The sequence below is a fragment of the Elaeis guineensis genome, chromosome 16, assembly GCF_000442705.2.
Source record: "Elaeis guineensis isolate ETL-2024a chromosome 16, EG11, whole genome shotgun sequence".
Classification (NCBI taxonomy): Eukaryota; Viridiplantae; Streptophyta; class Magnoliopsida; order Arecales; family Arecaceae; genus Elaeis; species Elaeis guineensis.
The window spans coordinates 14922407-14938721 of NC_026008.2; the positions used below are offsets into that span (position 1 = coordinate 14922407).

Below are 16315 nucleotides of genomic sequence, written 5' to 3' on the forward strand. Positions count from 1 at the left end.
TGAAGAAAGGAAAGAAGTTGGTAATCGATTCCATAAGACCCCCAAGTGTGAGTCTTCCAACATTGATCCACACAAGAAGTTGATCAAAGAATTACTCCAACAGAACTTTATCTATGAACTGCTTCATCAATTGAGCCTCTTAGCCTAACCCGGACCAAGACTCCTCTCAGATGAACCCTTAGTCTTTCTTTCTCACTCTCTTTACTCTCTAAATTGCCTCTTACTCTCTTCCTAAGTCTTGTCTTAAAATCAATGGACTTATCTTAATAGAAGAACTATGTCCTAACAAGACAAGGAAGAGAGAGGGATTGATTTTATCTGAGAGTTTAAGTGCCTTAGACTCTCAGAATGAGCCCTATTTATAGGAGCAGAAGAGGCACAAAAAAGGGCTCAGATATGCCTCTTCATGTATCTCTCAAATCAACATATCCAAAAATTAAGATACTTATTTGAGAAGAACTCTTAATTTTCAGATACATTGATTCAGGTTCTGCACACATCTGCCTACAATCAGATCAACTTTCAATATCCATTTTTTAAATTAAGAAATTTTCAGTTTTGCCATCTAGAAAGCTCTTTGAACAGGGCTTCTGATGGCATAAATTTTGAGGCATGACTATGTCCCAATGAGAAGAAATTCTGGCATGAAGTCGTGACTTCTCACGTTACTTCATCTGATGCATGCCAAGAAATAAGGGGCATTCGACACCCCATTTGGCTATGGCAAACTTTAAAGTTTGTGCCACCTGATAGAGGGCTAAGAGGGCTCCATATGGGTCTTAGTTTCAAATTAAAAGAATTTTTAAAACCTCTTAACTGAACCAAATGATCTAGCAATTTATATTATGGCATCCTTCCATGTATTGGCGTCCATACAAAACTCCATGCCAAAATAAAAAATAAATCCTGATCTTATCAAAATTCAAATAGACATGGAAGGCATCCTTATCTATCTGAGATTTATTAAAAATAAATAATTAATATGTAGAAGGACTCTTGGTCCTTTTACACGTAACTTTTATTTCGTCACACAAATATGGCATGCCCAGAATCCAAGCCCCTTTGGACTCTTTGATATGGGTGTGGATAAGGCTTGGGGATGCCCAAACTTGGTTACCCCCTTTAGACTCGATTTGATCAGGGTCTTAGATAAATAGGTAACCCTAATTAAATAAGGTTTAAGCCAAATCTAATTTAGCTAGGAGCTTGAGTTAGCCAACAAGTGCTAGCTTGTTAATTAGCCACCCAAATAGGTTTAATTGACCCATAAAATGAATCCAATTAATTCTTTGATCAATTCCTTGATGTGTGTAATCTATTAGATTTCACATCTAGCTGGCAGTACATCTAAGTGCATATTGATCAAGTTAGATTAAAATCAATCTTATCAATTTAGGTCAAATCACATGCCGACTCAAGTTATCCAATTAGAATTCTTTCTAATTGATTCATGAATTAAACTCTTTAATTTATGAAAATCTACAAGATAAGATTGACGTCTAGCAATGTATCATGCCTATCCAAAAAATATAAAATTTAATAAAAATTTTAAAAATATCCTTTAGTGGCAAGTTACCGTGCAATTCAATCCTTCGATCAATCTTCATCCTAAATAAGTGATGAGTATGGAATTAAGTCAAATCCTAACACTTATTCATGTGGATCTCATCTTACTAATGAAAACTCAATTAAAGAAGCATTAGAAACCATTTCTAATCTTCTTCTGTGTTGATCAAAGACTTACTGAGTCATAATTTGATGAGATAACTTAGGATGACAACTCCTTTTACCAGGAGTGATCGATTCCTTGTTGATCGAACTCATGATCTTCATACACAATTCATCATAGCCAGAACACCCCATTCATGACTTAGTCATGAGTGAGCATGAACTAAAATATGGGTTCATGTGAATAAAATCTCATGGTGGTCTCGGGTCTAAGGATCAGTTGTATAACTCCCACTCAGAAAATCTTCTTTTGATATGTAAGTAAGGGTTCCATAAGAAGTTCTCTTTTAATAGGTCAATTCAATGAACTCGCTACCTAATGAGTACTACATCCTTGTATTAATATCTCACATAAGTAGCTTATAAGATCAGCCACCCTCTTCATTGAGCATACATAGGACGTGCCAGTTTATCCAAAATATTGATCCCTAACTCAATGCTCTTATGATTAGGAATGATTTTAGATTCGAGTTTTAGAGTTTCGGGTCTTATAAGCATGACCACTTCATGATTCCAAAACCATTGCCTTAATCTATAGGATTCATCATTATCTTTTAAATATAAAAAAACATAATTATAAATGATAAGTCAAAGAATGCCTTTATTAATATATAAATAACAATACATGAGTTGAGATTTTATAAAAATAAGTGCCATCGAAATACAAATTTGATTGGTTTAGGGCACCTATCTTTCACCTACTATCCTCAAGATCCTGCAAAATAGTGCATCGGTGAGTACTAGATTTAAAATCTATAACCCAACTAGATGTAGAAGAAACCATCAAATTAGTTTCTACAATGAGCATACCTTCAAAAGGTGCACCTTCTTGTTCTTCAAGCTCGTCAGGTAGCTAGGGCAGTTTTGCTTCTAGTAATCCTCCTTGTTACAATGGAAATATTTTTCTTTCTCAACAGCCTTCTTCTTCGAAACTTCTTCAGCTTCTTCTCGGTCTTCTACTTTTTTGCAGACTTTTTTTTTTCTAGTAGACTTTCTCTTGGAAGAAGTCTGCTCCATAGTGAGAACAGAGCCCCTTGAACTCTTCAAGGTACCCTCAGTGATCACCAGTATATTGACCAACTTAGCTATAATGCACTGGATCTTATTCATATGAAAATTTACTATAAACTAAGCATATGAATCAGTCAAAGATTGTAGAATGAGGTCAATCTGTAACTTCTTATCCATAAACATGCCGAGCTTCTCAAGCTCCTCTAGATCCTTGATCATTATCAAACAATGCTCATGGACTGACTATCCATCATGCATCTTCACTTTGAAGAGTCGCTTGGATACTTCATAGCTTGCTTTGATACTCTACTCACCATACAACTCTTACAGGCGAGTCAGAATCAGCCCGATAGTCTTCATGTCTTAATGTTGGCACTGTAATTCGTTAGACATTGAGGCCAACACGTAGCACCTAACCTTGTTATTATCGTCCAACCACTTCTCATGAGATGCTCTCTGATCAAGAGTTGGACGAGCTGGCAAGAGGGTGAGGTCTTAATCAAGTACATAGGCTATTTTCTCAGTGCTAAAGATGATCTTAAGATTCTGAAGCCAATCCTTAAAGTTAGGTCCAATCAGCCTGTTGGTGTCTAGGATGTGGGTAATAGGGTTTGAAGCAAACATTTCCTATAAGAGAGACAAAGGTTCTAGTTAGATTTTATAATTGACTTAATCAGTTTGTTTTAGAAATTTTATTTTAAAAATAAATCTAAACTCCCATTATTTTCTCGAATCATCCACACTCCTTAGGTGGAGAAATGAAAACCTCCATGATTTAAGGTTGCTATTGGGTGTGTGGTCCCACTGAGCGGCACACCACCTCACCTAACAATTATTGATAATGTGTCAACCGATAGGAGGACAACTCTTATCCAATATTTTTCTAAACATATTGTAGCCAACTTTGATCTCTAAGTCCTAAAGCCTCACCTAATAGTTATTGGCCTTATTTTCTAGTTAAGTCAGACCGACCACTCACTAGCAGATATAAAGCCGTCATTGGATCCCTCACCTAACTGTTATTGGGCCCAATCCAATCTTTATCTAGAGCATCTCATGCTATAGAGTAGTTGCATCTTTTTTGATGCAACTGAACCACTATAACCAACCAAAAACAGTCAATATCTGAAAGGATCCACACATCTACAGTAGTGGAAGACCGCTAGACTTACTATTTAATTAAGAAGATTTTATTTAGGTCTCTTAGATCAAGTTGTTTACTACATCTCATGTAGATCCATAATTAGAATGGATCCACTAAAGTGATCCTAACTTGGTCTGACCAAGATTGGATTCATGGTGTAATGCAAATTGAAGTGGACTCAACCAAAAGTACTTTATCATCGAAATTGATCTCCAAAATGATCAGATAAGATAAGATGTGTAGAAGGCTCCCCGCTGTCTATGGCAACGGTTCTAATTAAATAACCACCATCTATGTTCTTGTATTGACATCAAATTAGTCCACCAATTCGAGATTGAGTTCGCTTCAATTTTCCACTACGAATTGTAATCACAACCATATCAATTGATTCATGATACACCCTACATCCAGGGTTGTAATGATTCAATGTGATCACTACTTGTATCATTGAACCATACAAAACACAATTGCTTTAATTTTAGATCTTTAATTCTCAATTTTAGACCTTAATTAAGTGCATTATGAAATCAGATTTAATTTAGATGTCAAAACTATTTTAAAATCTAAACACTTAATTATGTATCTCATACATAAAACTCTGATTCATGTTTCGATCCTAAACAGTTTGGATCTAGGGTTTTGCACAAAATAAATTCTTTTCTTTTCGTGGTTCTTTTTCAAGAGACATCATAGTGGCACCCCTACATACTATAAGAGAATCTATTGATTGGGCAAGAGAAGGACTTTAATCCCTGCTTCTTTTTATGACCGGACGGTCTGGTGATGTACTCTTTTTGAGTACTAGGCTACTAAGACATTAACTAGATCTATGCATCTCATGCAACATAATAATTATGTTAAATTTTTTGCTCTTAATTAGGTTACTAATTTTTAATATTTTAATCTTAAATTTTAGATATAATCATAGCTTTTATATTAAATATAAAAATCAATCCTAATTAAATCATAAAAATCAGATCAAATTTAAAACATGTTGATCATATCAATAGGTTGAAATCTAGATCTAATCTAACTTCAGTTGCATGTATCAATCAGATCTAATCTCCTTTTTAATTTAGATCTAAACACAACTCATATTTAATCTGATTTAGATCTGATCCTAATCTTAGATTCATGATCTTTGCAACCTAGCTTTGATGCCAGCTAAAGGAATGACCGCACATCTGATCGATCAAATCAGGATGCAGCGGACTTCAAAATTTTTTTTCGATCGAATGTGTGATTAGATCGAGATCAGATCTCGATCATGGCTAGATCGATCATGCATCTAATATTAGAGATATAAAATAAGAGATTTAAAATACTTTAAATCAAATGGTAATCATATCACCTTGTGTGGGTAAACGAACTCCGCAATATGATGATCCATAGATTTTCAAAGATTGCTATTAAACCGTGTACGTGTCTGATCTCTACAGAACTAGGACACTTTCTCTTTGATCAATCTACCAACTCCTAGATAGATCATCAAGCCCCTTGATCTACTTTCAATTTGATCTTCGGTAGAGCTCCTATCAGCCTTCGATCGCAGCCTTCTCACTTCTCCAGACAGATCTGACGGCTCGATGCTTCGAACCCACCAGATGGCACACCCAACACTCTTAGATATGGAAGAAGGTCTGAGATCAGAGAGAGGAGAGGAAGGAGGCATGGAGAGGAAAGGAGGAGGCGTGAGAATTTTCTATCTTATGAAAATCTATTTTGCCGATCAAAAGGGGACCCATTATATAGGCATCTAATCAGATCAGATGCCTTAAAGCAGGACTCTGCTAAGGCACCACCCACCATGAATTTTTTCTCATTTTATCATACAAAATCATCAAGAAATATTAGATGGCATGGGGATAAGATAAGGTGGTTGTTACCCCATTCAATCTCCTCAGTTTCAAATTCAAACAGTTCAAATTTAAATCCAAATTCAAATTCAGATAGAGCTTTGTCTTTTATCCTCTAATCAAATTTGAACTCTTCAAATTCTAATAGGGATGAAGCTCTTATCCTCTCATTTTTATCCATAAGTGGCGCTACCTCTTGAATCTTATCCATATGGGGTGCCACTCCATCTGCGAAAAAAACATGCAATGAAAAATGTGGGGTGCCAACCACAAGATGAAAAATATGGGGCACCAACAGTTGGCGCCCCCTCCCTATCTCTTAATTCTTACATGGAAGGCTTGCTTCAGGGACTCCAACTCTTGGTGTCCAAAATGAGCTTGCTACAATTTGGTTTAGTTCTATCTAATAGGAAACTCAAATTAGGTTGGAGAAAATGGGTTTAATCGTGTGCTAGCATGGCTTCCTTAAACCTAAAGTTAGGACTCAATTGATCGTAACCCAATCAGACTGCACTTAGCCCAATTATGCAATCCTAGACCAATACCCTTATTTATGTGATCCTATAGGTCCAATTCTATCGAATAGTGAGATATGTTATGATTTCCATCAGCAACATCATCGAAACTCTTTTCAATGGATCGAAACTCTTTTTAATTTAGTTAATTAGGAATCATTGATCATCAAAATAATTCTAATTGATCTCACAATCCAGTAGTGACACCTAGCAGTATATGATAGCAATCCAGCAGAACTAAATGATGAATCTCTAAGTGCAATTAACGTATAATTCAATTTCTTTATCGTGAGTTTCGACAAGACATAGGTTAAGGATAACTCGTTAAACCTGATTCTTGTCATATATTAGAATCAATCCACTCAAGTCTGATGTGAAACCCAATAGAAATACCTTTCTATTTTTCACACTATCATGGACATAGGCTGTGAGACTCAGCCTCATGATCTATATAGGACTACTCATCTATCGAGGTCGACAGATTCTATCTTAGTGTGCACCCTATTCCTACAGTGAGTCTACTGCAGCCAATTACACCTTAAGATTTCATATGAATAGGAGATCGAATTATGATGTGGTCAAACTATAGCAATCTCACTGTGAATAGTCGAGGCACTGCAGGTCAAAGAACTAGTCACAATACCGCAGTATCAAGTTAGTCATTGATGAGTAGATAGACATCCTAGTCGCTACTCGTGTTTGGTCATGCTCAGTATTCTTATTCCTAACAAGCACTTGCACTCTCGTTCCGGTGTCTCCACACCATAGATTCAAAACTCATCTATCCTAAGAAAGTGATTATGTACCAATCTCTCTAGATCAAACATCGTCTCTATGATGATCCTATAATCAATAGTAATTTATGAATTAATTATAATGACACATGTCTCAAATTTTTAACTCTTGAGAATATGTGTCATTATACCCATTAACTCAATGGATGATTCAGAGATACTTAACAATACAAATCTGAATGGAAACAAATTCAATTTATTAATTATAAATCAATATTACAAAATAGACCTTAAAAAAGTATTATAAGTGTCAGCCAATCTGACTTCTAAGGTATACATCGAATATTGAAGTGATCTAATTAGAGAGAAAGAAGATTTTCTTCAACCTGCTCAACTCGAATCTCATAAAAAAAGGTACAAGAAGAGAAAGAATTTTCAAAAGTAGAGCTCAAGTCCCTCTGCTTTCTCATTTTCTATTAAAAATAAGATATACATCCTTTATTCATAATAATGAGGTCTATCCTTACACAATTCAGGGTAGATTTCTTTTGCTTCTAAATAAACCTCTATCCTTGAATAATTTTAGTCAGACTGAACATCCAAATTCTAGTTGGATTCTTTTACCTAAAATAGACATATATGATAGAAATAATCTAGAAAAGCTAAAACTCTTCAAAAAGTAGATCTTGATTTTTGTATCAACTCTGCTTTCTATTGTTTCACCAAATTTTTCTCAGATTGGAAGCTATGCCAGATGAAAATCTTACCCAAAAAGAAAATTTTTGGTTTGACCAACCCAATTTGGGCCCCAAAGGAAGAAATTTGTGCTCGATCACAAGGGGCGCTACCCCCTTAATGGGACGACATCACATCATAGATCTCAAAAACCAACCCATTTAAAAAAAAAAAAAAAAAGATCTCTGAAATCAGATATTGTCTGACCAAATATGGCCACTAAAAATTTGGCTTGCAACTTGACTTTTCAATGTGGTGGATTTCACTCCTAGACCCTATCTAGCCATACCCATAATGGCCAAAGTGGTCCATATCAAGTTCAGTGATCCTTTTGGATTAGGGCTTCCCCTGTTTAGGAGATTTAGCTCTCACTAAATCAAAACTGAAGGTGGAGAAATGCCTACAGAAAATTCATAAGCTAAGCTCTGGAGGTTTCATTCTATTGAGCCCCCATTTGCATCATTCTGCATGGATCTCTTGCCGGGGGACTGAGAGGGGTTCCTGGGCTAGTTCCCCATGCTATTGTCTTGGTTCATCTCGAACATCAATGCCCTTGATTGGCAGCATCTCCATCAATCTTTTTGCTTTAAAGGTGGCAACATAGCATTATCGAGCAAGTACGTGGTCACCTCAGACTTGTCCTACACTGTTAGGTGTAGGAAATCTCATCAACAAGTGGTAGGTAAAAATGATGGCATGCAGAGCGTTTAGGCTGGATTACCCAGTATAGCATTGTAAGCCGAGAGGACCTTGACCACCAAAAATCAAGCATCACTGATGCGTAGTCGTTGATAGCACCAAAAATAATTCTACTCACTACGTAGGTAGGATGAGTCGAGATCGTATCCTCAGGGACCTTGGGCTAAGTTGAGATTGCAAAATAAAAGAAAGAAGCGTTGTTTTTGATTTAGAAAATAAATTATCTTAAAATTGATGTAATAAGAAATAAAAAGCTCGGGAGTTTTGAATTAATTTTGTACTAGCAGAGTTGTATCTCTTTTTTTTAATTAAATCGATGTGATTAATCTTAGAAAAAATACCTATCTTTCCTCGGCACGCCCCGTACCTATAGATCACGGTGCATCTCTGAAAAGTACTAGGTAAACAACTCTTCTTTCCTCGGCACGCCCCGTATCTGTAGATCACGGTGCATCTCCGAAAAGTAAAAATTATTTCTAATATTAATCTAACAGGAAAGCATAAATAAAAGTATATGAAAGAGAGCAAATAAAGAACTCATGACAATTTAAAAAAAGCATAATCTTTATTGCATATAAAGAAATACAAGAAAGTTTAGAACAATAAACCCGCTCTGTGTTGTTACAAAGTTTCTTCTCCACTCCCGAGACTGCTAGCCTAGCTACTCATGAAGTAGTCCCTTTTTTTCCTCTATGCAAGGCTCTAGAAGAATTTCTGGGATGCTCCTCAAATAGGAGTACAAGAGCCTTTTTATAGGTATTAGGAGGGAGGAGTTTTACATGATTTTTCGATATGGGACTAAAGAAAAAAAATACTAAAGACCCGTCCGAATGTCGCACCCGCATCCGCGCCCGCCTGCGCTTGCCCGCGTTCCGCCCATGCTGAGCATTGCCTACGTGTCGCCTGCGCGTCTGCTGTCGCGATCCGTGCGTCGCTGTGCTGCTCACGCCCGCGCCCGTGCTTGCCAGCTATCACGCCGCGCACTCGCCCGCGCTGCTTCCACGCACTCACACGCACGCCCAGGAACAACTTCACGCTACCCTTTTTTATTCCACTTCTAAAAAGAAACTTTTGTTTCTTTAAAATGATGCCTATATCCTTTTGGATTCTTTGCATAGTATCTTCATTTTCTATAATACCGTATGCATCCTTCTTTTATTTTAATTTCTTTTTAAGTCCAATTTTCTTCAAACTTGAGTCTTTTTGATCTGCGAATCAGACTCTTTGTATCGGCGATCACCTTTCCTATAAAACATAAAAAACATCAAATTCTTAATAAATAAGATAAATTAAATATAATTTTCTGCTTTAAAATACTTAAATTAAGTATTTATCACACCCCCCAACTTGAATTTTGCTCATCCTCGAGTAAAATAGATATATCAGCATTGTGTACCGACTTGATTTTGAATAAAAAATTAGGTTAGGTATCCCAAAAGGTAGGTGATACTTGGTCAGACCATTAAAGAGATACTTCATTGGATTATCAATTTGATCCAATTAGTGGCTGAGTATTAACTAAAGAAATTTCAAGAGCTTTTCTTTCACCAACTCTCCACTTTACTCTTTAAATCCTCTAACTTAATGAGAAAGAGGTTTATTATCTTCTTGCAATTTAGTCTCCTTAAAATATATATATATATATATATATATTTTTTTTTTTTTTTTTTTTTTAACATTGCTTACCTTTTTACGCGAACCACAACACTTACTTAGGCGAAAGGGCCTGATTACTCAGTAGGAAACCAATATTATTTTTCTTTTTTTTTTCTTTTTTTTTCTTTAAGTAAATTTTAAGAAGAATTTTTGCATACCTCGACCTTTCTATCCAATTTCTCATGAAGCAGATTCTTTATTGAGATCAGTAAGAAGAGGGTTGTAGAATCACTCCTAAAATTTGATCTAGTCTAAACCCTACCATTCATTGAATTTTCTTAATAATTTATTCCTCAGTATCTCTAAAATTATCTTGACCATTAATCATTCATTGTTTAGGATGCCTAATTGACTCTTAATCAAAATAAAATTTGGATACACAAAACTAATTATTTCTGACCATACTCGAGGATTTGATTACTTTCCTCCCCCCCAACTTAATCTACATTGTCCTCAATGGAGTAGGAAAGCAAAGAAAATAAAAGGAGAGAGTGCACTTGGGATAATTTTGCTTCGAAAGTTGAAGATAGCTTCATTGATTAATAGGCTCTTGTTCTAAATTCCTGCAACTGCGGTAAAGTAAAAAATATGAAATTGTTGGGTTGCCTCCCAACAAGCGCTAAGTTTTACGTCTTCAGCCAGACAGAATTGAGTATTATGGCGATTTTGGATCCACTAAATCAACAGATTCAATTAATTCTCCATCACTAATTCCATCTATGTAAAGTTTCAATCGCTGATCGTTCACTTTAAAAGTGTTCCCCTGTTTAGGATTTTTGAGTTCTATAGCTCCATGAGGAAATACCTGAGTTACAATGAAAGGTCGGTCCCAACGTGAGCGAAGTTTTTCAGAAAACAGACGCAACCTAGAATTGAAGAGCCAAACTTTTTGATTGGGCTCGAATATTTTTCGTGCAATGAATTTATCGTGGTATGCTTTAGTTCGAGCCTTATAAATTCTGGCACTCTCATACGCTTCATTGCGTAGCTCTTCAAGTTCATTTAGTTGAAGTCTCCTATTGGAACCTGTATTTTTCATATCAAAGTTAAATTGCCGTATGGCCCAAAATGCACGATGTTCCAATTCCACCGGTAGATGACAAGCTTTTTCGAATACAAGTCGATAAGGAGACATTCCTATGGGTGTTTTAAAAGCAGTACGGTAAGCCCATAATGCATCATCCAAGCATGCTGACCAGTCTTTTCTATCGGGTCTTACCATTTTTTCAAGAATATGCTTGATCTCTCTATTGGAGACCTCAACTTGACCACTTGTCTGGGGGTGATAAGGTGTGGCAACTTTATGAGTTATTTCGTATTTTTTCATTAGCATGTCGAAGTGCTTATTCGTGAAGGTGTACCCCCATCGCTAATTATGGCTCTTGGGTATCCAAATCGACTAAAGATGTTATGCTGAATGAACTTGATCACTACTTTGTGATCATTGATTCGGGTTGCCATAGCCTCTACCCATTTTGATACATAGTCCACTGCTACCAAAATATACTCGAATCCAAATGAGGAGGGAAAGGGTCTCATGAAATCAATTCCCCAAACATCAAAAATTTCTACAACAAGAATAAGGGACAGGGGCATCATATCTTTTCTCGAAATATTTCCTGTTTGCTGGCATCGCAAGCAATTACGGCCAAATTCATGTGCATCTTTGAATAGTATCGGCCAATAAAATCCACTCTGCAACACCTTTGCTGCAGTTTTTCTTCTATTAAAATGTCCCCCACATGCTAATGAGTGGCAGAAAGTAAGAATACCTTGGACTTCACACTCAGGGACACAACATCGGATTACTTGATCTGGGCAATATTTGAACAATTCTGGTTCTTCCCAGAAATAGTACTTTACTTGGGAGAAAAATCTATTTTTCTCTTGTTGGGTCCAGTGAGATGGGATTTGTCCCACTGCCAAGTAATTGACTATATGAGCGAACCAGGAAAGATCAGTGGAAGAGATTGAAAAGAGTTGTTCATCCGAAAACCTATCTTTAATCCTTTCTTTATTGTGTTCTACCAGGATCCTAGAAATATGATCTGCTACCAAATTTTCGGAGCCTTTTTTGTCTAAAATTTCTAAATCAAATTCTTGTAATAGAAGGATCCATCTAATCAGCCTAGGTTTTGTATCTTTTTTGGATAGCAGATGTTTCAGTGCTGTATGATCGGAGTATACTAGGACCTTGGAGCCCAAAAGGTATGATCTAAATTTATCTAGGGCAAACACAACAGTGAGTAACTCCTTTTCAGTCGTGGTGTAATTCAATTGAGCATCTGAAAGAGTTTTACTTGCAAAATAAATTACATGCGGTTCTCGATTAAATCTTTGCCCAAGGACTGCCCCTATAGCATAATCAGAAGCATCACACATGATTTCAAATGGTAGGGTCCAATCCGAAGATTTTATGATTGGTGCAGTGGTTAAGGCAATTTTGAGTTTATTATAAGCAGTTAGGCACTCTTCATTAAAATCAAAAGAATTTTCCTTGGCAAGCAAGTTGCACAAGGGTCGTGATATCTTGCTGAAATTCTTAATGAAGCACCTATAGAAACCTGCATGGCCTAGAAAGGATCGCACCTGTTTAACCGAGGTTGGGGGAGGCAATTTTAAGATTACTTCAACCTTTGCTTTATCTACTTCAATCCTCCGTTTGGATACAATATGTCCAAGCACGATTCCTTCACGAACCATAAAAAGGCTCTTCTCCCAACTTAAAACCAAATTTGTCTCTATACATCGTTGAAGAACCTTGGCTAGGTTCTGAAGACAATCATCAAAGGTAGAGCCAAATACTGAAAAATCATCCATGAAGACTTCTAAAAATTTATCTACCATATCAGAAAAGATGGCCAAAATGCACCGTTGAAAAGTGGCTGGTGCATTGCAGAGACCGAATGGCATGTCTAAATGCAAATGTTCCATAAGGGCATATGAAGGTAGTCTTTTCTTGATCAGCAGGAAATATCGGGATCTGATTATATCCCGAATATCCATCTAGAAAATAGAAGAAACTTTGTCCTGCTAGCCATTCTAAAATTTAGTCAATAAAAGGCAAAGAAAAATGATCTTTCCTAGTAACGGCATTCAGCTTTCGATAGTCCACACATACTCGCCAACTAGTTGTTGCACGAGTAGGAATTAACTCACCCTCATCATTCTCTACTACGGTAATACCTGACTTCTTAGGTACTACCTGGGTTGGACTAACCCATTGGCTATCCGAAATTGGGTAGATAATTCCAGCATCTAGCCATTTCACTACTTCCTTTTTCACGACTTCCAGCATATTCGGATTCAATCTTCGTTGCATGTCCCTATGTGGTTTTGCCTCAACCTCACAGTGAATATGATGCATGCAAACAGAAGGATCTATACCCTTCAAATCGGCCATTGACCACCCTATAGCCTCTTTATGCTTTTTGAGTACCCCGACAAGTTTGTCTTCCTGGTCGTTGGTTAGGTCAGATGCAATGATCACTGGAAGGGTGTCATTGGATCCAAGAAATGAATATTTCAGCATGGCAGAAAGAGGCTTTAGCTCTAGAGTAGGTGGTGCTTCTAAGGATGGTACCAGAGGGCTTGATTGAATTGGTAATTGCTCGTACTTTACAGTCCAAGGGGGATTGGTGCTAAAATTAGGAGGTTCTAGCAAAACATGTATTTCTTCAGTGTATCCATCAATATCAAAATTATCTATTCCAAAATGTGTTAGACATGCATGTAAAGGATCTGAGTTGAGCAAGGCAGGAGCTTTATCTTCTATAACTTCTTCTAACAAGTTGATCTCATTATGGTTGTACATAGGTGGTCCCAAAGATGCATTGAAAATATTCAACCTCAGCTTCTTATTTCTGAAAGATACATCCATAACTCCGGTCCTACAATTTATACAAGCATTAGCGGTTGCTAAGAAGGGTCTACCTAGGATGATTGGTATTTAGTTGGGGTTGCTGCCAGATTCCATATCCAGCACAAGAAAGTCAATAGGAAAGTAAAATTCATCTATTTTCACCAATACGTCTTCCAACATTCCACGGGGTACCTTAATGGATCGGTCTGCTAGTTGTAAGGTCACTGTCGTGGGTTTTAACTCTCCAAATCCAAATAGGTCATATACAGAGCTCGGGAGAAGGTTGACACTTGCACCCAAGTCTAATAATGCCTTCTTAATCGTGAGGTCCCCTATGACACAAATAATTGGGGTACCTGGATCTTTCAGTTTGGATGGGGCAATTTGCTGGAAAACTGAGCTAGCCTGCTCAGTTAGGTGGACTTTTCTTGGTATTTGTGCCTTTGATTTTCATTTCGTGTACACAGGTCCTTTAGAAATTTAGCATAGGTTGAAACTTGCTTAATGGCATCGAGAAGAGGTAAGTTTATCTGAACCTGTTTAAACAGTTCCAACATTTTATTCATTTTTATACCCTTCTTATCAAGAGGCAGAGAGGATTCTAAAGCACTGGGAAATGGAGCTTTAGGTGCAGGTGCTGGGTTAATAGGTTCTTTCTTCTCTTCAAGTTTCTTCTTTTCTGTTGTAGCTAAAATTGGTTGCTCTTGTTGTTGGATTACTTCAGGTTGATTTAAGATTTTTCTGCTTCTAAGGGTCATAATCGATTTGGCATGTTCGGAAAAAATTTCAGGACCAATGGAGCTTTCAGTCATGTACTGTCCTTTTGGGTTATTAATAGGCTGACTGGGTAATTTGCCTTCTTCCCTCCTACTGAAAGCTGTTGCTAGCTGACCTATCTGGGTCTCTAGCTTTGCTATTGATTGCGTATGGGAGTGAAGGAGTTGGGTATTCATTTCTAGTCCTTTAAGTGCTTGCAGTACCTTTTCTTCGAAAGCCGAGCTATGAGTACTCAGAGTGGGTTGAGGAGGGTTCTGGTATTGTAGCTGGGATGGATGCCTATAAGTCGCATCTGGATAACCTGATCTTTGTTGCACTGGAGGAACCACTGGTTGTGTTTCCATGAGAAATTCGGATGGTTTCTCCATCTCGGATTGTATGTACTAGAATAGGGGTTGTTCTCTGATCTATGAGTAGTTTGGGCTTGATGGACTTGTTCTTGTACATATTCAGAAAACTGTGGTGCAACCAGACAATCATTCACATAATGAGTGGGGCTCGAACACAATGCACATATATCTTGTATCTGACGGGATGGAGAAGGTGACTGTCCTATACTTAATAATCGATCTAACTTTTGGGACAATTCATCTACCTTATGATGGATATCTATGGCATTTCCTACTTTATATATTCCACCTCTCTTTGGGTTTAACATGGGTTTATCTCTAATAGAGGCAGACATATGATGTAATGAATTTTCACTTAAAATTTCAAACAGTTGCCATACCTCATTCTCATTTTTCAGCATGAATGTCCCACCGCATGATGCATCGACCATTTGTCGATATCTTTCAGATAGCCCATCATAAAAATATTGGATTAATTGCCACTTGGGTACAGCATGATGGGGATATTTTCTAATAAGGTCCTTTAATCTCTCTCATGTTTCATGAAACATTTCTCCATCTAATTGGAAAAAACTAGTTATGGCTTTCCTTATTTGATTAGTTTTTCCTATGAGAAAATATTTCTTGAGAAACTCTCCTTGCAGCTGGTCCCAGGTTGATATAGTCATGGAATCCAAAGTATGTAGCCAGTATTTGGCTTTGTCCTTAAGTAAGAAAGAGAATAATTTTAACCTAAGAGCATCATCGGAGAAGTTATGAATTTTGACAGTTGAGCATATCTCAAAAAATTCTTCAAGATGTTTATAAGGGTCCTCATTACTAAGTTCATAAAATGAAGGTAACATTTGGATTATACTGGACTTAATTTCATATTGAGTGGCCTCCACAGGGGGCACTTGAATACAAGGAGAGTAGGTATATGTGGAAGGAGTAAAGTACTCCTTCAATTGTCTGGGTGGATCATTCTCCTGATTTCGGTCCATATTTTTACGTCTGTTGGCTCTAAAGGTTCTTTCTATTTCTGGATCAAAAGGTTGGATTTCTGGTCGTAACGATCTACGGCCAAGCATACACCTTACAATTATACTTTAGAGCAAACACAGAAAATTTTAATTTTTATAATATATATATATATTTATAATAAAGTGAGAAAGGAGTGAAGAAAATCTAAAGAGAAGAACCTAAGAATCTTAAATCTATGAAAAGGGAGAAATTAGTTAATGTTTAGATGTTAATTGCAATCAACTT

The 16315-nt window shown here is 36.9% G+C and overlaps 1 non-coding gene across 1 annotated transcript; it reads left to right on the forward strand.

Moving 5' to 3' along the window:
- The first annotated feature begins 15557 nt into the window (after positions 1-15557).
- LOC140854470 (small nucleolar RNA R71) lies at positions 15558-15663 on the forward strand. Its single transcript, XR_012137686.1, has one exon. It is a non-coding gene; the product is annotated as a small nucleolar RNA R71 (small nucleolar RNA).
- Positions 15664-16315: the final 652 nt, after the last annotated feature.